This window comes from Chenopodium quinoa, unplaced genomic scaffold (genome assembly GCF_001683475.1).
Source record: "Chenopodium quinoa cultivar QQ74 unplaced genomic scaffold, ASM168347v1, whole genome shotgun sequence".
Lineage (NCBI taxonomy): Eukaryota > Viridiplantae > Streptophyta > Magnoliopsida > Caryophyllales > Amaranthaceae > Chenopodium > Chenopodium quinoa.
This window is the reverse complement of record NW_018744502.1, coordinates 7,297,960-7,321,733: the sequence shown is the minus strand read 5'-3', so window position 1 is coordinate 7,321,733 and position 23,774 is coordinate 7,297,960. Positions and strand designations below refer to the sequence as shown.

Genomic DNA, 23,774 nt, shown 5'->3' with positions numbered 1-23,774 from the left:
TTCGAATCTATTCAGGTCGGATCGTGGTTTTGAGTTTTGACACCTTTACTTTGGCAGTAAAAGAAACGGAATGAGTAACGCAAAGGAGTGGACGGGAACACTGTAGGTTCTCCTTCCTGAATTTACTTCCACTCTAGTAATTACTCTCATGTTTTCTCTCTCCTCACTCGCTCTCCACCGTACTCCAATCATTTTCCGGCGACAATTCACCGTCTCCGACGCATCATCACCGGCGATTCCACCGTCGCAAAATTCAATCCTCACTTCTTCGAAATTAAACCTAAGATTTCCAACATTCATGTCGAATTTTCAATTTTCTGGAATTAAATCAAGCACAGAAGCTATTGTTGATGAAGATGATGATAGCAGCAGTTCAAAGAGGAGAGAGAAAGCAAGCATACTTCGTGTTGGTTTAATTTGCGGCGGTCCTTCTATGGAGCGCGGAATTTCGCTCAATTCTGCTCGTTCAGTTCTTGATCATATTCAAATTCAAGTAGTACATTTTAATTTCCTTTGTTCAATCAATTTAATTTATTTCATTTGGAATTTGTATGATTTTTGTGATTTTGATTGTTAATGAGAAGATTAATGTTGTTTCCTATGCAATTTTCTCAATGAATTTGACTAATTTGATACGGAGTATATGATTGAGTCATAAACTTTACCGTTATGATATACAGATATATGCAGTTCTACTTAGGATTGAATTTTAAATATTTTTCTTAAAATGGAATTATTTTAGAAATTTATGTCAAAATCACTTAGTGTCACTAATATTAATTAGGGTAGTATATATTAATTTTCTGAATTATAACCTATAGTTTAAAAGATGCTACAATCTTTGTTGAAATCATGATGAATTAGTAATGGAGTACATGTTTTAGTTTGCATTGTTGTACATTGTTTTTCATTTTTTATCTAAATATTTTTCGGTGTTTAGAGAGACATAAAGAGCATGATATAAATCGAAATGATGACTGGATTTGGAATGCACATTGTGGTACAATTCTGTAAGTGTTGTGATATGCTTTGTTGATGATGTTATCAGGGAGATGATTTGCGTGTTAGCTGCTACTACATTGACAGTGAGCTCAATGCTTATGCCATATCTTCTGCTCAGGATAACTGCTTAGCTTACTTGTCTATTTTTATACAACTATTGTACGAATAAACAAAGGAAGTATGGAATTATGTTGAGTGCATTTGATGATTCGGTTCCATGGAAAGTTGAGAAACCTTTAAACTACTACCATGCTACGGTGCTTGTAAGTTGTAACTGCTCTGTGTAAATGAATCATTTGGTAAAAACCAATATTAAGCTGTTTGGATGAACTATTTTAATGTTAATTTGTTTTATAGAATGAGCGTTTACTGTCAAGAGCTTATATGATTTTTACTACGTATCTGAGTTACAAAGAAATGAAAGGAAATCATGTTGTTTTATGGAGAATATGCTCACTTGTGAAGTTGGGGGTTGGAATTAACACTGTATTTAGATAACAATAGTGAAGGGAAAGGGAGGGGAAGCAAAAAGGAGGGGAAGGAAAAAGAAGGAAGGGAAAGGGAGGTGAGGGGACGGAGAAAGCGAGCTTCTATTTTTCTTCCAAATCTCTCCAACAATGGATGGAGAAATTTGGTTTGTTAAAAGGGGAAGGAAAATGGATTCTTCCAAATCCCACCGTGCATTGAATATCCAAACAAAGGATAATGCATCCCTCCTTTTCTCTTCTCTTCCTTTCACTCCATTTCTCTCTTTCCAAACATAGTGTAAGGAATGTCTTTGATAATTTTGGCAGAAAGATATTGTCTTTGTAGCTTGCAAACACCAACAAGCATATTGAGCTAATCTGTTTCTCTCTTGCTACTTGCAGCTCTATTCAAACACCCCTTCGGATTTTGATTTTAAGCTTGAAAGGTGTGTACTTCTAACTTTTGTTTTCTATTTATTATCTTTCCTGAGAATCATGACCAGTGATTCCATAAAATAAATTGTTTGTTTTGACTGTTATTGTCAGCCTTGCTCAAGGTTTTCGCTGCTTGTCAGAATTTGTGGAACACCTTGCTGCTTCAGTTGATATTGTGTTTCCTGTTATCCATGGTCCTTTTGGTGAAGATGGTACGCTTCAGGTATAAAAAATCGATGCTTTTGTCTAGGAAGAGTTTTTCGCAGAAATCTCTCATGCAATTAGGCATCCAGGAGTTGTTGGAGCAAGTAAATGTTCCTTTTGTTCAAAATCAAATGAATCTCGCAAGGCATTTGACAAGGTGAGTTTATCGCACTGACGGGCCCTCTATTACTTTCAGGACCATTTTTTTGTAAGAACTTACTGTATATCAATGCTGTGCTTTGAGTCCATGACTAACTCATATGATAGTGCGCATTGTGTGTCAAATCATTCTATTATAGCACTGTTTGGTTTATGCTGATTAATAGGGAGGCTTCTGTCTGGAGTTTCTTGCTTCTGTTGTATGTTGTGTATGCATGTCAAATGCACATTGTACCCTATAAAGATGGAGCAATAGAGTTTAAACTGGGAAAATAGCATCTGAGACTTGTTATTTGGGATCTTCCCACTAGAGGGACGAGAATTAAGTCTACTAAGCCAATCGAACTTCTAAGATTAATTCTGTCCTACTTCTCAATTTTATTCAAAAAAAAAAAGGGGGGGGGGGGGGGGCTAGGCTTGACCAGTAATTATAGAGCATATCAGTAATACTTCAGGCCCTATAGTACCTCTTTTTTCTTTTCTTTTTGTTTTTTAATTAGATGTGAAAATTACCAAGTAGCTAGTTTCGATTGGAAAGACTCGTGCTACAGACGAAATATGCTTTAGAAAAATTGTAATTGCTGATTGTTTTATGCTTTGTTTTTGTTTTCCTTGGTCTAATGTAAAAAAACAAAAAGTTCAAAGAATTAGGCTTTAAACACACCCACTTTCTACTCCCTCTCTCTTACTTGATCCTCCTTTGTCTAATAGATTCAACCTTTTCTTGACCCCACCCATAATTTTCTAACTTTCCTTGGTTATGAACCTACAGTTAGTGGGTGGAACAAAATGATAATAAATGAGGGAGTATATAAGCTTATCTATGAAAGATATTATTTACAGTGCTTCCTAACATAAACTCTGTTATATGTTAACTATGAAGGAATGAGAATATGGGTTATATTATGTGCCTAGAAATTGGGTTGACTCTAAATTGGGTTATATTACAGTGCTTATTACCGATCTGTTGCTATACTTCTATTCTGTTACTTCTGATGACTAGCCTTTGTTGGATTTGCCTCTACATATCACACATTTTCCCCTGTTGCTGGTTTGACTTCTTGAGTAAGAACATTTGTGAAATGACCTCAACCCCCCCCCCCCCCCACACACACACAACAAACAAAAAAAAAAAGGTTACTTATCCTTGGTGCTAACTGCTGTATTTCAAATCATGTGTAGTATGAAGCCTCATTAGAGCTGAGCAGACAAGGATTCTTGACAGTTCCTAGTTTCCTGGTTCAGGTATTTGTAATTTTGTATTGAGATAAGTCATTTTTGTTGCTTCTGTTAAAATTTTTGCCAGTTTATTGTAGCGTTTTCTTCTTTCAGGATTTCTTTGTCAGTTTGAATTAGTGATTTCTGGATGGTAGTAAATGTTGTATGACACCTATTTACGTCTGTCATAGGCAGCTCTATTCCTTTTAGATCAAGTTTATATGAAATTGAGAAACAATCTCTTAGCAGTTCTAGGGGTATGGTTGCAAAAAGTTAGGAGTCCTCTGTTCCAACACTCATTATCCCCTTATATCCTGTAATAGTATATAGGTGGTAACTCTGTGAGAGAAATTAAGGTAACAATGTTATCAGATATGGCTCTTCCATATGATTATATGATTTTTTCAAGACTATTTTAAGATCATATATGGTTGGGGATCTTTGTTGTTCCTTAGAAAGGTTGTATATATTGACTAAGGGAATATTGAAGAGATTCTGAAGCGAAGCAGTTGCTTTGAAAGCTATAGAAAATCTAGAAAATTGTCAGCAGCTGGTGTACAAGATTCATTCAAAAAAATTCTTCAATTTCAAGGAGAAGGCTCTAAGTATTCACCAATAAGCTATACTGGTTATAAAATTGGGCAAATTTTTGCTCAACTAATGAACTATACAAATTTGAATGTAAAATATTTATCCTTATAGTTTGTTCCTCAACTTTGTTGGGTCCTTACTTTACTATAAACAATATCAAATACTGTGTCTCAACTTTTGCTCCTTTGTTTTTTTCCTTTTGTTTCAAAGAATGTAATCTTAGCTATTTTGCTACTGATGTTTTTGTTTTTTCATGCTATAAGGGAAACAATTCAGATGAAACCGATCTACAGAAGTGGTTTGAAACAAATCAATTGGACGTTCAAACAGGAAAAGTTGTGGTAAATAAATTACACATTTGAAACATTTTTCATGAAAGTTTGATGTCATTTTATTCTTGTGCTTATTTATTTGTTGTTTCAGGTAAAACCAGCAAGAGGAGGATCAAGCATTGGTGTCACTGTTGCATATGGAGTTGCTGATTCCTTTACAAAGGCTTGCCAAATAATAACAGATGTATGTATTGTACAGCTGGTGACATGTTCACTAGACAATAGATATTAAACTGTGAAGGTAATCCCCCCTAAATAAAGGGTAAAAGAAAGATAAAGGAGAAAGGGAGAAAGAGGGGGGGGGGGTTCTTAGGTGGTGTTAAATTATTAAACTGTATTTGTACTACATTTATGCTCCAGCATGAAGCTCAGTAATTCAGTATGGCATGGAATGTTGAGCAAATTAAGCAGCTTTGTTGCACCAATATTATTAGGTTTTCATTATCAATTCATCCTTTCCAAATTCATATTTTTGTGTTGTTTGATTCCAGAACTTCAGGATGCTTGTGTGACACCTAAGATAAGAAACTGAAGAATAAGTGTTTCCAGAATTGGCAGTGCACCTTTTTTTTTACTCTATTTTGTGTTTGTTTATGACAGAAAGTTGATGATAAAGCTCTTGTCGAAACGTTTCTCGAAGGAGGAAAGGAGTTTACTGCAATTGTCCTTGATGTGGGAATTGGTTCTGACAGAAGCCCTGTTGTGTTACTGCCTACAGAAGTTAGTGCTGTATAGTGTATATATTACTCTATTGTTGTATTACATAACTCTATATTGTTTGCTGCTTTTCCTGAACCAGCTCTTCTGATTTAAGTATTGAACTTTTTTTTTTTTAATTGATTTAGGTACTGAACTTGATACCGCGTTTAAAGTAACTAGCTATCAATTGATTTAAAATCCCGTGTATGGCTAATTGGGTTCTTCGTTCTACATAATAAACTATTTCATACTAATTGATTATGGTAAGAGTACCATGTTTCTGTCTGTCTATATTTTTATGAAAGATTATGTTGCATGGCATGCACACCTTTATAAAGATAATTTAAATCAGGACATAGCTGATTTGTGGTGATGGATATCTTTTATTATATTTTCCTGAATGATCTAGTTGACTAGTTGTGCTTGATTATGCTGATGCGATCATAATAGGATGTCTTATACCATGTTGTCTCTCTTAAGAGTGCAAAGTGGTAGCATTGAGCATCTTTAATCTTTAGTAATTATTCGTATTCTATCATTCACTTGACGCTGTATATCATTTTACTATGTTAATCTGTGTATAGTATTCATATTTTTGTTGTTTAATTTACTGTGATAATCATCAGGTGGAGCTTCAATTCCAAGGTGATGCAAACCTGAGAGAAAAGGATGCAATATTCAATTATCGAAGGAAATATCTGCCTACTCAGCAGGTATATGACTATACCTTAATAACAAGGAGATGGATACATTTTTAAATATGCAGAAAAAGAACTCTTAGATGATTATTGTTTGATAAGAATCATCAATGTTTTTCTAGAACAGCTTTTTTGCCTGCAAAAGTTAATAATTTTTTCTATTTTTTTATTTGTTGACCCTGTCCATACCTCCAGTAGTAGGCATGATTTCTGATGTAAATTACTTTTAGACGACAATTTTTTCTAATGTGTTTCTTAGCTGTTAGTAATAATGGTATAATTGGTGGCGAGAGTTTCCATTTGTGTTAACCTCCATAATTTGAACTTCAGCCACGCTAGGTTGTATCTGCTATTCTGCTGTGCATATTCACACGTATCAGGGGGATTGTTTTAAATAATCAACATTTTTTTTTCTTTTCTTTTTTTTTTTTTCTGCACATCCTCATTTAAATTATTTGTGTCAATAGGTTGCTTATCATACTCCCCCTCATTTCCCCTTAGATGCAATTGAGATGATTCGGGAAGGAGCCTCTTTATTATTCCAACGTCTTGGGTTATGTGATTTTGCTCGGATTGATGGTTGGTATCTACCTCCTTCTTCTCTGAAACTTTCTCCGGGATCGAAGTTTGGAAGAAGTGAATCTGGCCTAGTATTGTTTACGGACATCAATCTGGTTAGAGGTTTTCCTAAATATTTCTTCTAATCATACATGTTGTACTACGTTTAAAATTGCTAATGAAAATTCATAAAATCTAGATCAGTGGGATGGAACAGACAAGCTTCCTTTTCCAACAAGCATCAAAGGTATCTTTCTTGTACTCCTCCTATTTTGTGAGATGGATTCTTTTCCACAATGTTTGCCCACTTTGTATTCTGCAACTCAAAATGCTGCGTGTCACATAGACACAAATTACAAGGTGTAAAATTAATGACATTGTGAGATGGAGGAGTATCTTTGGAAAAATCCTGTTTCAGTAGGGTGATGTATTTTGCGTCAATATAGATACAGTTGTTTTCCATGAGGCTCATTAATTATTTATTGTATGTCCATTGTGGACTTTCTGCCTCTAGGTTGGCTTTTCCCATTCAAAAATCCTTCGGAGCATTCTGCAGCGCGCATGTTCACGGTACCCCAATTTAGTATCGTACACTACCGGGTCAAATATTACTTGAAAGACAGAAGCACTCTCAAATAAAGGAGTCAAAATCGGAAAGGAAAAGAGTATCTGTGCTTTTTGGAGGTGACACTTCAGAGAGGCAAGTGTCTCTTATGAGTGGAACAAACGTCTGGCTCAACTTGCAGGCATTTGATGATGTAAGTAAGTCTCACTCAAGTGAATATGAAATGACTAACATAGGTGTGGCTGAAGCTTTTGCCTTCTTAGGATTTTTAGTTTCTTTTATGGATTTAGGCTAGGTTCTTTGTTCTTGTGGCCTTCATTTTATATGTTTAGAGTTAGGATGCTCAGCAATGGACATTGTCTGTTACCCCCTATAAATGATTACAAGAAGGTTTCATGTGGCTGGATTTCAGTTTGTATTATTGATGTTGTTTAGGCTGCTTATTTATGTCTCCTATTGTATTTTGGAGATAAATTTGTAAGTTATCTAATCAGCAAACCAAAGCATGACCCCTTATTTAAAATAAACCATAAAATTGTAGCACGACTGCACAAACTATTTAAATCTAGGCATGAGCACAGTCTGCTTTTTCTAAAACAAGAGATTAATTGCTTTATATGTTCTCAATTTCTAATTTTTCATCACGGTGAATCCCTGAATGTTTATTGGTCATTTCAAGTTATTTTAAAATCTAAAATGTAACATTGCCGTTCAATAACTTCTGTCATGTCTGGCTGTCTGCATATTTCTGCATAAATACTTTTAGCATGTTATTAAAATTTATAAATTTAGGATTAAGAACCAAAGGCATGAAATGTGAATTATGCAGCTTGAGGTTACTCCATGTTTTCTTGCGCCAACAAGCTCATTTCACCTACAGAGTGAGAAGGATGACGATTTGCGCTCCAGATCTGTCTGGTTCTTGCCGTAAGTAAATATAGCTAGTTAATTTTTTGTGAATTGTGTATACAGCAATTTTGTTTTCTGTTTTCTTTTCTTATTTCATACAGCTCTTTGAGTGATTAGAGGCTACATCTCCCCGACTAGGATTCTTATTGTTGATTTTGAAAGTATCCCTTGCAAAAGTTATTTGTCCCCAACTCCCCTATATTGTTTTACTGTAGCTATGGGCTGAGTTTGTGAACTACGTTTCAAAACAGAAGTCTGCGGTTGCACTACTTGGTCTAGGATTTTTGTTCCATCAGCAATTGTAAAAAACTATCTAATAAACAATTTCTAACTATATATTGTGATGAGCTGAATCTAACATCTCCTCAATCTGTCTTTTGCTTCTTATTGTTGTTAAATTTGAAGTAATATGCTAGTAAGTTGCCCTTTAACTCAAGAAGCTTAAGGACCTCTTTGCAATTGGGGATAAAGCTGAAAGAGTAACTCTTCAAGTTTTTGGGTAATACTGCTTGCATCTATATCCTCACTTCTTCCATAGGTAGCAGCCTTGTTAGCGATATTTTGATAATGGTGCAGCTTCTGTAATATACTTGTATATATTCTTGTTTAATCTAAGCCAATTTCCAGCCTTTGCAGCATCTTACTTAGAAATTCTAGTATTTCGTTCTGAATGATTTTTCCTGCTCATTGTTTAATAGTGCATGGTTATGAATTTGTTAGGACTAAATAATTCTAGTGAACCTTGACGTTATATGGTTTTTTATCAATCAATTAAATGCCAAGTTTTCCTATAATATCTAAGCATTTAATCAGCCTGTTATGCCTTTTTTTTTTTTTAAATGTTATTGCTTATAGTCTATGTTCCATTTGAGACTTCAAGGAAAATCAACCTCATTTAAGTTAAGTGGTCATGTAAGCTAAGTCACCGTTTTGTGACTTTGTGAGGAATTTATGCTTTCTGTTATGTCTTATATGATTGGGGATTTTGAGAGGTGCCATAAATGACATCACGCTTGCTAGAGTAATTTGCCGAAATGTAGAAGCTAGGAAAGGCCCAGGAACATGTAGATGCAATGTTGTAGAAACGACATGGAATATTTGGATATGTTCTCTCTTTATTGCATTTTGATATACTTCTTCCATTTCGAGGATTTTGCATTAATTGTCTCTTTGTCACAGTTATTCTCTTCTCCTCAGACACACTACGGAGGAAGTTTTAGCTGCTTGCATTGAGGCAATGAACCGGGATCGAGCTGCCTTGACATCTCGTTTACGTAAAAAGGTGATGGATGATCTTATGATAGGTTTGAAGAAGCACAGCTGGTTTACAGGGTTTGATATATCTGATGAAGTGCCTGTTATGTATTCTTTGTTGGATTGGGTCAGGCTGGCCAAGGATCTTCTGGCGACTGTTTTTATTGCAGGTTGTACCTTGTTGTCTACTATCTGTTTTACTTTTTATATAACCCCCTGCTGCATAACCGTAGAACATCAAAATAATGTCTGGTATAATAGACGTAAGAAAAATTATCAAAGAACAAATACTAAGAAGTAAGAACATGCAACTTTATGTTGTTTACTAACAATGTTTTAGCTACGTGCTGGGTTGGTTATTAGGGGCCATAGTGATTTAAGGCATATTCTAACAAAATCATTCCACAACGCCCTTTTCTATTACTTTTATTTCTCAAACTTAAGTACTGAAATGTTTGAGGTGCACTTTTACATGGTTTTTATCATGTTTCATTGATTGTAACACAGGTGTGTTTGCGTAGCTCTATTGAAAATATCTATGAGGTATTGTAAAATCCAACCCTATATCAACTGTCTAGATATATTACTTATTGCTGGATGATTTTTCTGCATATGGAACTCAAACCTTGGAGATTTTGTGACACCACACCAGCTATATACTTGAGTTACAAGATGTTTACATTTTGAAAATAATTGTTACTCTTGAAATTTATCATATCTCTGAAGATAAAGCTCGTCTTGGTTCTACTAACAATGAAATGCTGGTAAGTTGTTCAACATTGCTGTGTTGTGGGAAGCACACGCTCTTTAAGTCTTCCACTTAAGAGGTGGTTGGATCATGGTTGGCAAGATGAGTAGGTGACATGAAGGTGTGAACTGTGTACTAAATGGCCCCAAAAAAATACCAAAGCTGAATTTGTCAATGGACTGGAAGGGCTATGCTAGTTACTTTACATATAGTGCTCTTAGTTCAGAGACTGTGATGTATGATGCATCAGTTGTATTTTGAAGGCCAAGATATATCCTTATGAAAAAACAGCTAATTTTCAAATTAATCCAATTCCGGCAAAGTTCATCCTTCTCTTGCATTAGGATTGAATAATACAGAAACTTGGTTAAACTATGCGACTATACTGTAATTGGGAGCTCAGGGTTCATTTGGCATTGCTGTGGTTTTCTGTTTTTTGGTTTTTTGTTGTATAAAAGTATATGATATATGTCACATAATGAATAAAAAATTATTTAAACTTATTAGAATCATAACAAATATGAAAAATGACAACAAAAAAGTGAAAACATCTTTTTCTTGTTTCCTGTTTTTGGTTTAGTTTTCAAAAAAATAGGAAACAGAAAACCAAAAATGATGCCAAACAAGTCCTCAGTATTTTGTTTCTTCCACTCAATAGCTTAGGTTAGAACTGCAAGATGAGTTGTACAGGATAGGTTAGGTTATACAATTCATACAAAGCTGGGAGATGGACAAATTCAATTCTAGTAGCTGCAAGTTGAAGGATATTTAGACAAACATTAACTGATTCCAGGTACTTAATACTCACCTTTCACGGTTTTGTCTCTCAGATTGTAGAGTTTAGTTGATGTCGAAACACTGTTGTGAATTACAGTAGTAAAGTTGATGGTGGAAGAGATGAAGGGATCCGTATATTCTGAGGGTCATGCTGCATGGTAAAGTTTACTAGTTTACTATGGTTAGAAATAGTGCTTTTGTCATCCTACTGAAGAGTAACACCACTAACTCAGTGGATTCATTCCCCTGATAAAGGTTTTTCCTTCAGGTGTTTGCCAGAGAAGTGATGGATGGCTCTAGCTAGCAACTAGGAGGGTGATACCGGACCTCAAGCTGGTACAGTGTAATTATAGATTGAGGTTTTATTTCCAGTTGGTTCTTGCTTTTAATAACCTTGGAAGTAGGAAAGCCATGTCCAAAAAAATAGCTCTCCTGTTTTAAGCATGCTGGATCAAATTTAAGGTATGAGATGGAGGCTGGAAGGGTGTAGGGTTCACGGAGAAATTAAAGTATGCACGAAGCCCAATAAAAAAAAAAAAAAAGAAAGCAGAGTATGGAAGTGCTTAATGATGATCTTCAGAGGAAGCGATGCCTTCTTGAAGGATAAGCTGTAAGAAGTGGGAGCTTAAAAATTTTATGCAATAGTGGTTTGACTAATTAGCTACATTTATGAGACTTATTCACGATGTTCTTTGAAAAAATTATAGGAGTTATTTCATCAAGGACTAAAAGGTTGAATGTGCTAACTGTTAAGTGTTCTAGGAGCAAGAGGCTGTTGTTGATGAGAATCGTGAGATTATTCTCTCTTTAAGTAATATTGCTTCCTATTTTGGGAGGTTTGGGCTTGAGTACCATACCATGTCTTTTGGGGACAGTGAATAGATTATTAGAGCATCTCCAATGGTAAACTAATTGCGAAATTAGCTTTCCATGCCACATAGGATTTCAAGCTAACCCCTTTTGTAGCTAGTTTGTGCCCCTATGATTAGTTATTAGCTTTCTGTTTTTTGTTTTAAACTTTTAATTAGCTTGCTATTTGAATGAGTCTTACTTTCTCCTCAATTACCTTATAAAACTTAATTTTAATAATATGTTGATATCCCATATTTTGGATTTTTTTTCTCAAGCAAATTAGCTTGCCCAAGCTAATTTATTTTTTAGCTCCAATGGTCAAGCTAGTCACTAGTGACTTCTGAAAATTGCAAGCAAGTCCCTAACTATAACCATGGGAGTTGCTCTTAGGTACTTAGGCATTTTGACAGATGAGGTTTAGAAATATGTTTCTGACATCAGATAGATGAATTACTAAGTTCTAGCTATTTCAAAACAGCCTTGTTGATTCTGTCAAGGATGACCTTGTTGAGGTCTTTTCAGATTTTTAAGAGACCAATAAGAAAGATAAAGATTTCTACTTCTATCATCTTAGTATGTCAGTAAAAGTTCCTGTAAGGGTTAAAGATTTTTGGCCAGTTAACCTTGCTCTAACTTTTCAAATAGACGTGTTTCCTCCAAAACTTCTACTACGGAGTAAACAGATTTTGTGTAGTTCTGAACGATTTGGAATTAACGTTTGGTTGTCAATGAGTTTGTATATATTTTCAGAAGGGGAGAAGATTGTAGTAGTAAGTATTTGTTTCAAAGTTAAATTTTACGAAGGATGTGTATGTGTCAAACTCAGTTGGATCTGTTTGATCTAGAACCAGAATACTTTTGACTAGATGGACACTATAAATACGATATCTTTAGTTTGTATTTGTAAACGGTCCGTAGGAGTTTAGGAGCTGGTTTAGTGTGTTCATTAAAACAGGCAAGTTATGTTTGCCCTTTCCATTACATATTGAAGCAAATATGTCATGTCACTTGATCTTTATTTGAGAGGGGTATGATTATCTTGATGCATTTTATAGTGGAGGAGAGGTTTTCTTTTCTTTTTTGGTTTCCACTCTCATCAATTAAATTTAGAGATGTATGGGAATATCAGCGCCTTCCTTCACTGAGTGACCGATTCTGCGTCTTAGGGTAGTTTTAAGAGTGGATGTTATGGGAGTTGGGTTTACAAACTTCTGATGGTTGATTGGTCATACACTTATGTGTTGGGGCTGTATCATTTTTATGAAGGTTGTACAGTTCTTTTATTGTCTTGAGGTTCCTGTGACAGTGAACTGTTTATTTAGAGGTACAGCCTTCAACATTGAGCTGGGGCATGCGATTTTGGGAGAGTAAGTAGATAGAGTAGATTTCAACTTTTCAGATAAAGTGGAGAGAAAAAAGTAGAATGCTAAGTTCTAGCTGGGATATCCTTTTTTTTTGGTAAGTGTTATCTTTGCAATAGGACAAATCGAGAAGATAGGTAGTAGAAATTCTTCTATTTTTCTTAATTTAATGCCCTGAGGGTGAGGGGTACATCACCCTTCTTCATTCTTAATTATTTTCTTTCTTTCTACCTATCTATATTTATATATCCCGAATTATCCCTACTGGTGTGGCAGCAAAGAGAAAGTAACAATGTGCTTTCAATGGGATATGAAATGAAGATCAATGGTCATCTAATGGGGGTGTCTCTACACACCTAAGAACATAAGAAGAAGGCTTGGGTTTCGGCAATGTTGCGTGAAAGAACATTCCCTTGGTGGGATGATGCGTTAGGGTTTCTCTTTGTAGTCAAACTACCTTAGTGTAGAATTATTAGTTGTGATTGTGGCTTTAAGAGAGTTACTTGTGTTCTTTATTAGGGGCACAAAGACAAACACCTCCTACATCTGTCACGGGAATTAGTATTGGAGAGAAGGTAAGGTTTTGCGACGAGCATTGGCAGGTTCTCGTAGTTGGTGAAAGCTTCTGTTCTGATTATGGCTCTGAATCGACAAGCTAGCATTGTCTAATTGCAGACTGGTACACCATTACCAACCTAGGTTGCAAGGACACTGGGTATCCATACAGATTAAACTAATAATGATGTCTAATTGAAAAACTAAGTGGTATATGTTTGCGTTCATATATTTATTGTTCTAGTTGTCACACATAGGGCATGTCACATGTGGCATGAGACGGTCCCTGCTACTTAGTGACCAAGGAAAGTTATTTTGCCCCTGCTACTTAGTGACCAAGGAGAGTCATTTTGCCAAATATCCATGTTATGAGAGAAAGGTGGAACCTGTCTTTATCCTCTTACTACTGGCGTATTTTTTGTCCTGCTTTTTATAAAAAATCTTGAGATAGGATTGCTCCTTTAGCAGTTTTGGCTTGAAAAGAGACAAATAGTGATCTCTCTCTTTTTTTTTTTTTTTTTTTTTTTTTTTTTTTTTTTTTTTTTAAGTCTGATTAAATAATTGTATTACCTTGTAGGATTAGATAAATTACTGGCTTCCTATAGACTCTTTGGTTGCTCATTTCTTAAGGGATCGATTTTTTGGGAGGTCTTGATCCAAAATCAAGCAGCCCACTTAGGAGCTCCATGGATCAAGAACCGGTTGCCCTTGTATTAGAAACTCTTGGATTTAGTCCATTTGCTCTCAAACCCAAATTTGTCACTTTGCTCATTTGGAAGATCACTTGAAGCCCACAGAGGAGTGTTACTTACGTGTGCATAGCCCATTTGCTATTTCTGGGCTATATAATTAAGTTTGCTTTATCTTTTATTAGGTTGTCATAAGGCTTAGAGGAGTTACTAGCTTTCTCTCTTATTTAGTCGTAAGTTAATGTGTTATTAGGAGTAATTGTAACTCTTAATTGCTGATTTGTAACTACCCATTTAAATAGTTTTACAAAGGAGTGAATTAAGAGAGTTTTATTTAGTTTTTGTAACCGTTGAATTAATGTGACGGTTTTAGGGAGATGTTAAGTTATAACCTTTAAATTTCCTTGCTGCCCATATTTCCTATAAATAGGGAGCTAATAACAAGAGAATGACAACTTTTGATTATTGATATTTAAAAAAAAAAAAAAAAAAAAAAAAAAAAAAAAAAAAAAAAAAAAAAAACACGAGAGTTTTAGCATTTTGCTTTGAGTTTGTCTCGAGCTAAAGTGTTTCCTTATAGCTTTAAGTTTGTTCTTGAGTTATAAGATTAGGGTGAACTTTGAGTGTGTCTTGAGTTCTTGCCTAAGATCCCAGAACTTTGAGTGTGTTCTTGAGTTTTGGTTATCTATCTCGTTTCGTGAGTTTTCTAGTATGATTTATGAGTAACCCGTTCTAAAAAGTTTGAATCCATCAACTTATATTGGGGTAGGTGTATTTAGACTTACATCAGTCTTGCTATGGTCTCTTTCATTATCTTATTTATTTAGTGTGACTGTAGGCGCATATGTAGAATTGGGCATAGTATCCTGGTACCCTGACTTAAACTGTATTGTCTGCACTAGTTAAAAATTTTATTTACAAAAAGAAAATCAAGCCTCTTGTTACTCTAAGTAACAATGAGAGTGTTATGCTTATAGTGGTAAGAACATGCACACCCTTGCTATTGTAATAATTATTTTATTTTGGCATTCAGTCCCACAAAGGGTGGGATGCTAACTTCGTAATAATTCAAGTGGGTTTTGCGAAAAAAAAATAGAACTTTCATATGCATTGGTTGGTACAAACTTAGAAAGTATGAAATGAATTTTGTTTTGCTTTCAAATTAATTTATTTATCTCACTTTTTGAATATAGTGCATGGAGGGATTGGCGAAGATGGTACTCTTCAATCTTTGCTGGAGGTTGAGACAATTCCATACACGGGTATGATGAACATTGGTATTTGGGATTTAAATGTTGAACTCAATTTCATTGGGCTTATCATTTTGCTTTTAATTGCTGATGATATGCAAGGTCCTGGTGTGATGGCCTCCAAAATATGCATGGATAAAGTTGCTACTTCGCTTGCTCTTAAGCATGTATGGTAAATATAAGATGGAGCATTCTGGTTTTGTGAAGTTTTGCTGAAAGTCATCATAGATGCTGACATCTCTTTTGTGCTATTGCTTGTGTGTGCTCTTTGAGGCTCCAAACACCACCTTTTTTTTGGGGGTGGGGGGGGGGGGTGTGGGACTCTAGAGCACATATAGCTGCTGTGTCCTGCTCTTTGGGATATTAATTAAAAAGAATTTTCCCTAAACAAATGTTTCTAAAGATCTTATCAAGATAATCCAGCTAATAGAATGAGATAGACAAGAGAATGTTCTTTTAGTTTGTAGATAGTATGATATTGGATCGTGTATTTTTAATATCTCACTATTATATTAATATGTAGAAAGAAAATATACATGCAGTTTCTTCAGTAGATTCTCTATGGTTTTAGGTTTTTTAGAAAAAGTTGATTAATGTAAGATTTTTTCTATCAGCTTGCAGAATATGGCGTTCTAAGACTTCTAACCATAGACAAGGAGGTGAGGAGAAACCAGGATCTTCTACAGTTGCCTGTTGATGATATTTGGCAAGAGCTGACCATGAAACTTAAGTGTGAAAGTCTTTGTGTCAAACCTGCTAGAGATGGATGCTCTACAGGTGTTGCAAGGCTGCGGTAGGTCTGCGAATGTCATTTGATATCTGTTGTTTAGCTCTTATGCTGATGGAAATTGGAAATGTTGAGTCTTTGACTACTCTTACAGTTGTTTGTTTAACAATATACTTTTTTTTTCCATCTAACTTCTTGTATTACAAATCTTGAAGCTGCGTAGAAGACTTGGCCATTTACATAAAAGCTCTGGATAACTGTCTTCAACGTATACCTCCTAACAGTTTCTCAAAGGTAGGACAATGATAACTTCAAGTTTGTTGTTTACAACTCGAGACATCGTTAACATCTTAACTTAGGAAGTAGAGTAACCACTTCAAGTTTCTAATGAAGCATGGACTATCCTATTGGCTACCTTGAAATTCACCCAGGGAAAAGTGTGTAATATGAGTCATTTGGAGAGACTGATGAACCTCTTAGGCTCTTACGCTATTGGGTTCTTTGGAATTGGCCATCAAATTTCAGGAAATATTATTAGGCCAGGTTTGATTCTTCAGGATAACCCAGTTTTTAAAAAAAAATTGAAATATATAGTGCAGATTTACAAAGGTCATTTAGTAAAATGATACAAAGTTATGCATGGAACAAGCAAATTATGGATACTTAATTAGGATTTTATCTCTCCAAATTATAGTGGATGCTTCTAATTTTACTGCTTGCAGGCACATGGGATGATTGAGATGCCAAACCCTCCTCCAGAGCTGTTAATATTTGAGCCTTTCATTGAGACTGATGGGATTAAAGTTTCATCCGTATCACATTGCTTTACTTGGGAAGGATGAAGTAGATGGGTTGAGGTAACTGTTGGTGTGATTGGAACAAAAGGATCAATGCATTCTCTAAGTCCAAGCGTGACTGTGAAGGAAACTGGCGATATATCATCTTTAGAAGAGAAATTTCAAGGTCTGTGTTCTCTCTCTCCCCCCTCACCCTAAAAATAAAAATAAAATAAAATAAAATAAAAATAAAAAACCAACACACACGGAGAGAAAAATAAAAGGGGTATTTTTTTGGGGGTGGGTGTGCTGGAGGATAACATTTGGCTAATTGAAGTAATTTTTAGTGTGCGAGGAATGTACTTATTTCTTGAACCTTGTTATTTTTAGGGGTGTCAAAAACTCACCCGACCCGAAAGGTTCATCTAAAACCGAACTGTTTTCGAACTGGTTTAACCCGCGAATTTTTTATCCGAATTCGATGTGGAGTCAAACCGAAGTTAACTCATAACCGACTTCACCTGGTAATATATGGTCCAAACCCAACTTGGAATCGACTCATAGTTAATCCGAAACTATTAAGACCCGATAATTCAAGATCCGAATTCGATCTAATCCGAAACAAAATCTACCCGAAACCATTTTGACACTAAAAGTATCTCTTTTTACCTGATCAATGTATTACCCGACCTCTATTTACCCGACTTGAAACATCCTTTGACCCAACTTAACCCGACCCAAAACTACTCATGATTAATTTTTACCCGACCCTTTTAATTAACTTAATCCAAAAATTTTCATGACTATCCTCTCCAACCATTTTAAGTTGTGGGGTTCAAGCTTAGTTATAATTAGGAAAAGTGAGACATACACTATCACATTTACTTAAATATCCTTTGCATTCGTCTAACTAAGCTAAGGAACTATAATTACATCCAAGAGTCCATGATTTCACACATCTAAATATTCTACATTTCTACAACATTGCAAACTAAAAGCTCATGGATGACCAAAAATTCAACGCATGTACATTATTAATTCATTATTCTTGTCAACACCAATGCCAAAATCAATCCAATCATTTGTTAGAGTGAGATATGGACCTTGTGTTAACATATTTTATACTTCCTCCGTTTTCTTTTAGATGCAACACACCCTTTAGCGCGGTAATTAAGAAATGCGGGGTTTACATGATATAATAAACTTTAAAATAGGATGAGTGGTTATTAGGAGTGTAATTTAGTAGGCCATGTGCTTTAAATAAGAGAAATAATATAGTTTTTCCCTAAAGTAACTTTCCTTTTATAGTATGTTGCAAGTATTGTGACATTTCCTTTTTAGGGAAGTGTTGCAAGTAAAAGAAAACGGAGGAAGTATAAGTTAAATAAATCTAATACTAATCCAAAAAAAAAAAGTTAGAATATATCCTCTGCATTCATCTAATACTAATACTATACTTATCCTGTGCATTCATCTAAATAAATCTAATACTTATCATCTGCTTTCATCTAAATGATCAATAAATTATTGTATTGAAAAGCTAGAATTTAAAATTTGATAAACAAAAATAAAATTAATAATGCATTGAAAAACATGGAGTAAAAATTATTATGTAATTTTATTTCTGATGTCCACTAACCGCTACCGAAATCAAATTACATTTATTTAGAGTTATAAAAACCATCGCACACAATAACAAAAACTAAAAATCTGGGAATGTAATCTAATTCATCACGCAGCTGCATCAACACTTCAGCATGGCAGCAACCCTGTACATTAAGAAAAAAAAAATCAGATTAAAAGAAATTAAAAGAATGATTTTTGAACCAAAAAAACAAGTGCATAGACCTACCTTATTAGGGAATAGATTCATAATCGATATCATTAGGGTTGGTCTCCCTTTCAATATCAAGATGAACAATGAACAAAGAAATTAGGCAGAGAAGGGATTAAAAATTGGTAATAAAATGGTATAAGGAAAACTTTAATTTATAGGAAATAGTGAAATACATAGATACTAAAGAAATATAGAGTGGAAATAAATTGATATATTGTTAATATAAGGAAAACCGTGCCGCAAAGAAATGGCAATGTTGAATGGAGTCAACATATTAGGGACAATACAAATGTACAAATTGTCATTGAATGATATTAGTGCATGGATTAGGGACGGTACAATGATCATTGATTGATATATTTAGACAATTAGTCTATGATTTTGCACTCTAAAGTCAAACAATCCAATATTATCATTATACCATGAAATATACTTCCTAAAATGTATAAAATTTGAAGTTTATGACATTAAATATGTATATATGTTATATTAATGTGATTAGGTGTATTATATTCATGATTTTGATGAATCTGAATTTATCTGAATTTATTTCAACTTAATTGAACTTATCTGAATTTATTTCAACATATGTTACATATATGGATTTATCTGAATGTATCTGAAATAATCTGAATTTAATTATTTGAATTTATCTTAACTAATCTTAATATATCAAAACTTATCTAAACTTATATGATATTATTTGAACTTATTACACAGTCTTATATGTGGCTGATCACATCGTGTGGCTGGGGTTACTTTATTAGTGTAATCGCGGTTACTTGATCAGCGTTAAAGGGGTTACTTGATCAGTGTTAAAGGGGTTACTTGATCAGTGCTATAGGGTTACTCAGTGTTATAGGGGTTACTAAGTTTGTATTACAGGGGTTACTTGGTCAGTTCGTTTTATATGGGTTACTTTTTATTAAATAAGTGGTTACTTGGTGTGGCTGGCCACACACAAGACGGGCTGCTGAACTTATAGTCTTGTAATAAGAGAAAATAATAAGGCGAGTTGAACAAACCCTTATCTGAACGGACTATAACATATTAAGGCTTATTTAGCTTATTTTAGTTATAATTTATTTGAATTTGGATATTAGACAGTGTGTTTATTTCACCTCATTGTCACTAATCTTATCTTATTGCCGTATTGGCCTAGTTTAGGGTTTGCATTGCATAAAGTTGTAAGAAAATTACAAGGTATGGTCCAAATTGAGAATTTTATAATATAAAGTGTAGTTAGTGGAAATATAATTATGAGTAAGAAATAATAAAATATTTTTGTTGGTAGGATTAATGAGGAGAGTAATAAAATATTCGTAGTAACGTGTCCTTACTAAATAAGATGTTACAATTATTATGAAACCAACGTAAAGTAAATATGTGTTGCGATTATTACAAAATGGAGGGGTATAACTTCATTAACAATAACAAAATCAAACGTTACTAAAATATGAAAAATCTTGTATTCTTAATCACGAGTTAGTTGCTAATATACAATAGACAATCTTGATACTTCTAATAATCGAGTAGCCAATGAATTGGCAATGATAAATAGCCACAAAGACGATGATAAACCAAAACGTAAGGAAACATTTTATAATATGTGATAATAACCTGATCAAGGAGATAAATAATCATTTTAATTTCTTTAATAACTTGAGTTGTCAATCTTATATCAATTCTGATAAGCCAATACAAAAACTTAAACGAAACCCAAAAAATGATCTGAACTATATATGAATAAAATCTCCAACAACAAAAAAGACATGACTATTCTAATATAGCTAAAAGCCGAGTTGAACCGAGATTGACCCGAATTCAAATTATTCGACCCAAAAGAATGAGCTAACTATCGAAGTAACGAGATTCAATTTTTTGCCGGAACTGAATTGATTTGAACCGAGATCTAATCGAATACGAAATGACCCGACCCAAAGTTAAATAAATCCATTTTAACCCAAATAAACCCGATAAAATCCAGACCCGAGTTCTTCTGAACTCGATATGACTCGACCCGAATTTGATTTGGGCCAAGTTTGATTTGTATCCTACCATGCTTGAACTCAACTTTAACCCGAATCTGATTAAGCTCAACCTGATTTGATTTGGTTTGTTAAGTTAAAATGACCCATCATTACCCGATCCAAACATCCTGACCCGTCGTGGGTCAACCCAAACTTCATCTGGGTACCCGATTTGACACCTCTAGTTATTTTGTTAGGTGGGACTGGCATCAATATTACTCCTCCCCCCACATCAATCATCAATCTTTTTAGAGCTGTGCTTAGTGAACCCATTGGGATTCTGATCTGTTGCACTGTATTATTGACCAACCAAGTAAACAAACACATGATAAACATTCATCATGTTCTTATGTAACTACACACAAATCTACATTTAGATATATGCATACATAATATCTCCCTCCTCCCCTCTCCGACACATGCATACATAATGTGTATACTTCAATACATGCATACATAATGTGTATACTTCAATACATGCATACATATGTATGTATTGACACAGGTGTGGGCACTTACAGTCACACACAGACATGCACATATGTGTGCACAAACAGACGCACAAAGGTCAAGACTTGAGAAGAAATTCTCTGCTTGTTTCCCATGTTCCCAGTCACTCTTTGAAGAAGTAGAAGTGAACATAAATTCCAAATTTTTTGTAGAGACAATAGCTGGGAGATATTGGAAAGATTTTGGAATGGATATGGAAAAGTATGAACACACCATTGCCTGTTTGTCTTGAAATGTGGTTTTAATTGCTTGATATCATATAATTTCCAAGTTTAGGCTACCCATACCCATTCAAGGTTATACACATAGGTTAAGCTGATAATTTAACATATTTGTAGTCCATCTCCCATTAACATACATACCTGTGAGTGACACTATGTCATTGGTACCAACTTAGGAGTGACTTTCATTTGTGAATCCTTTTAGTTCCTTGTTGGAACTTATTTAAATAAGAATCTATGTAGTTGATGAACATGATGGATTGATGACTTGCTTTCTTGGTTATCCATGCTTTAATTGAATAAGTAAAAAGTGTGTATTCTATGGAATTAACTGTCAAGAGTATTTTGAAGGTTTTTCTTTTTCTTTTTTTTTGGTCCTTTTTTCTGGGTTAAAATGATTTCTTGAGTTATCTATATTGAGTCATACCCTACCTGCACCCATAGGATCTAATATGGTACAAGTGAGGTCTAGGGTCTAACCACAACCATTTTTTTTTTTTCTTTAAATCACCCAATTTTGTATAGTATGTAACTGTATATATAATGCCTAATAAAGCTAAGTATGACCATTAACTGAAGGAACAAACAAAAGTAAGACTATTGATGGTTGAGTAAAACTTTTCAAGAAAACCTAAAAAGGTCAAATTTAAATCCTTGAGTCCATCACAACATTGGCATGGAAGCAATAAACTACACAGAATATCCGAGCTCCAGTTTTGGTTTTGTTTGTTTTTACTTTTCTTGTCTTCAGTTGTAATTTCTTACCAATTTTTCTTAACTGGTAAGGATTGCCCTAGCTGGGAATGTGGGTGGGGGTAGGGAGGCTTTAGGGTCGAAGCACACATCAACAAAGACAGAATTTGCCACCATGACACTGTACAGTTTTTTGGGTTTTATAAATAAAAGCTTCAGATTTATTTATTTATTTATTCTATCACCATTATTTCTTATTAGTTATAACATCTTTTTTCATCTCAACAACATTGTAACCTCATTGCTTGTTTTTGATCTGGTCTTGAATCAGTGAAAACGCTTTGGAGAAATGCAAACAACGTGTTGAACTCGTAGCAAATGCTCTTCAACTGGAAGGATTTTCACGAATCGACGCCTTTGTTAATGTTGACACTGGAGAGGTATGCTTTTTTTATATGATCAACTACTTATATTATTGACTAGATCGCTACTGAGCAATTCCTTGTATCAGTGTGACCAGCAGACAAGATTATACCTATTTGTTTATTACATATACTACCTATTAAAGACTAGGTTGAAGTCAAAACAGTTCTTTTTGCTAGTTTGAACACGAACCAAACCTTTATGCAATTACGAATTTGCGAGGATAAACGACTGATTATTATGATTATGCTGCTTGTTTTTGCTGTTTGCTAAGCTGCCTCTTTTTTATACTTTGTATTTATTATTTTTTTCTGTTAATTTTTATGCTAACCATATTAATTGATTCTACAGGTGCTTGTCATAGAAGTTAATACAGTTCCTGGAATGACACCTTCCACTGTTTTGATCCATCAGGTAGAGAAATGACAAATTAAGTGCCTAATTATCATTGGTTTTATATTGTGTATAAACATGAAACAATTTAGGCTGTAGAGTTCTAAATGTAAACCTATTTAAGTTCTTTCCACTGTTAAACTTGTTTTTCCATAAAAAAATTTGCAAGATATAACAAGCAAATTGAAGGTGTTATTGTTAAAATCCTTTTGTTGCTGCTCCGTATCTATATTGGTATGGGCTTGGGGGTGAGGAAAACGTAAAATCAAATTGAAATCATTTAAACCCATATAACTCATCACTGATGAGAATCTACTTCATGGGCATGTTAGATGCAAACAGACCTGGTAATATTGATCTGGCTGTCCTGCGACTATCTATCACTTGAAAAAAAATAAAACCTCTTGATAATGCTGGTTGTCTTTTGGATACATCTGTAATTCTCAATTACTTGTTTAATAAATTAAAATAAGTGTAATGTGTTGCAGGCGCTAGCAGAGCAGCCTCCCTTGTATCCTCACCAATTTTTCCGGAGGCTACTGAATTTTGCATCGCAGAGATCCATGTAATAGTTCTACATCTACCTTTTAACATTGTGTACTTGATCTATTTACATTATTGTGCTCAGTTGTGAACAGAATTTTGCTTCATGCATGTAAAATTAGCCATCATAAGGCGTAAATTTCATATTGATTTGCTGCTGTTATACTGTATTGATGTTCTCAAAACCGGTATAGTGAGAAACTGAGTTTTCTGGGACTAATATTCACAATATTGTCTACGTCCCTGGACTTCTGATTAAGGTATATAAACGAAAAGTAATGGCATTATGCCAACATGA

At 34.4% G+C, this 23,774-nt stretch overlaps 1 pseudogene; it reads left to right on the top strand.

Annotated features, from left to right (window-relative positions):
- Positions 1-23,774, top strand: LOC110698119 (annotated as a pseudogene).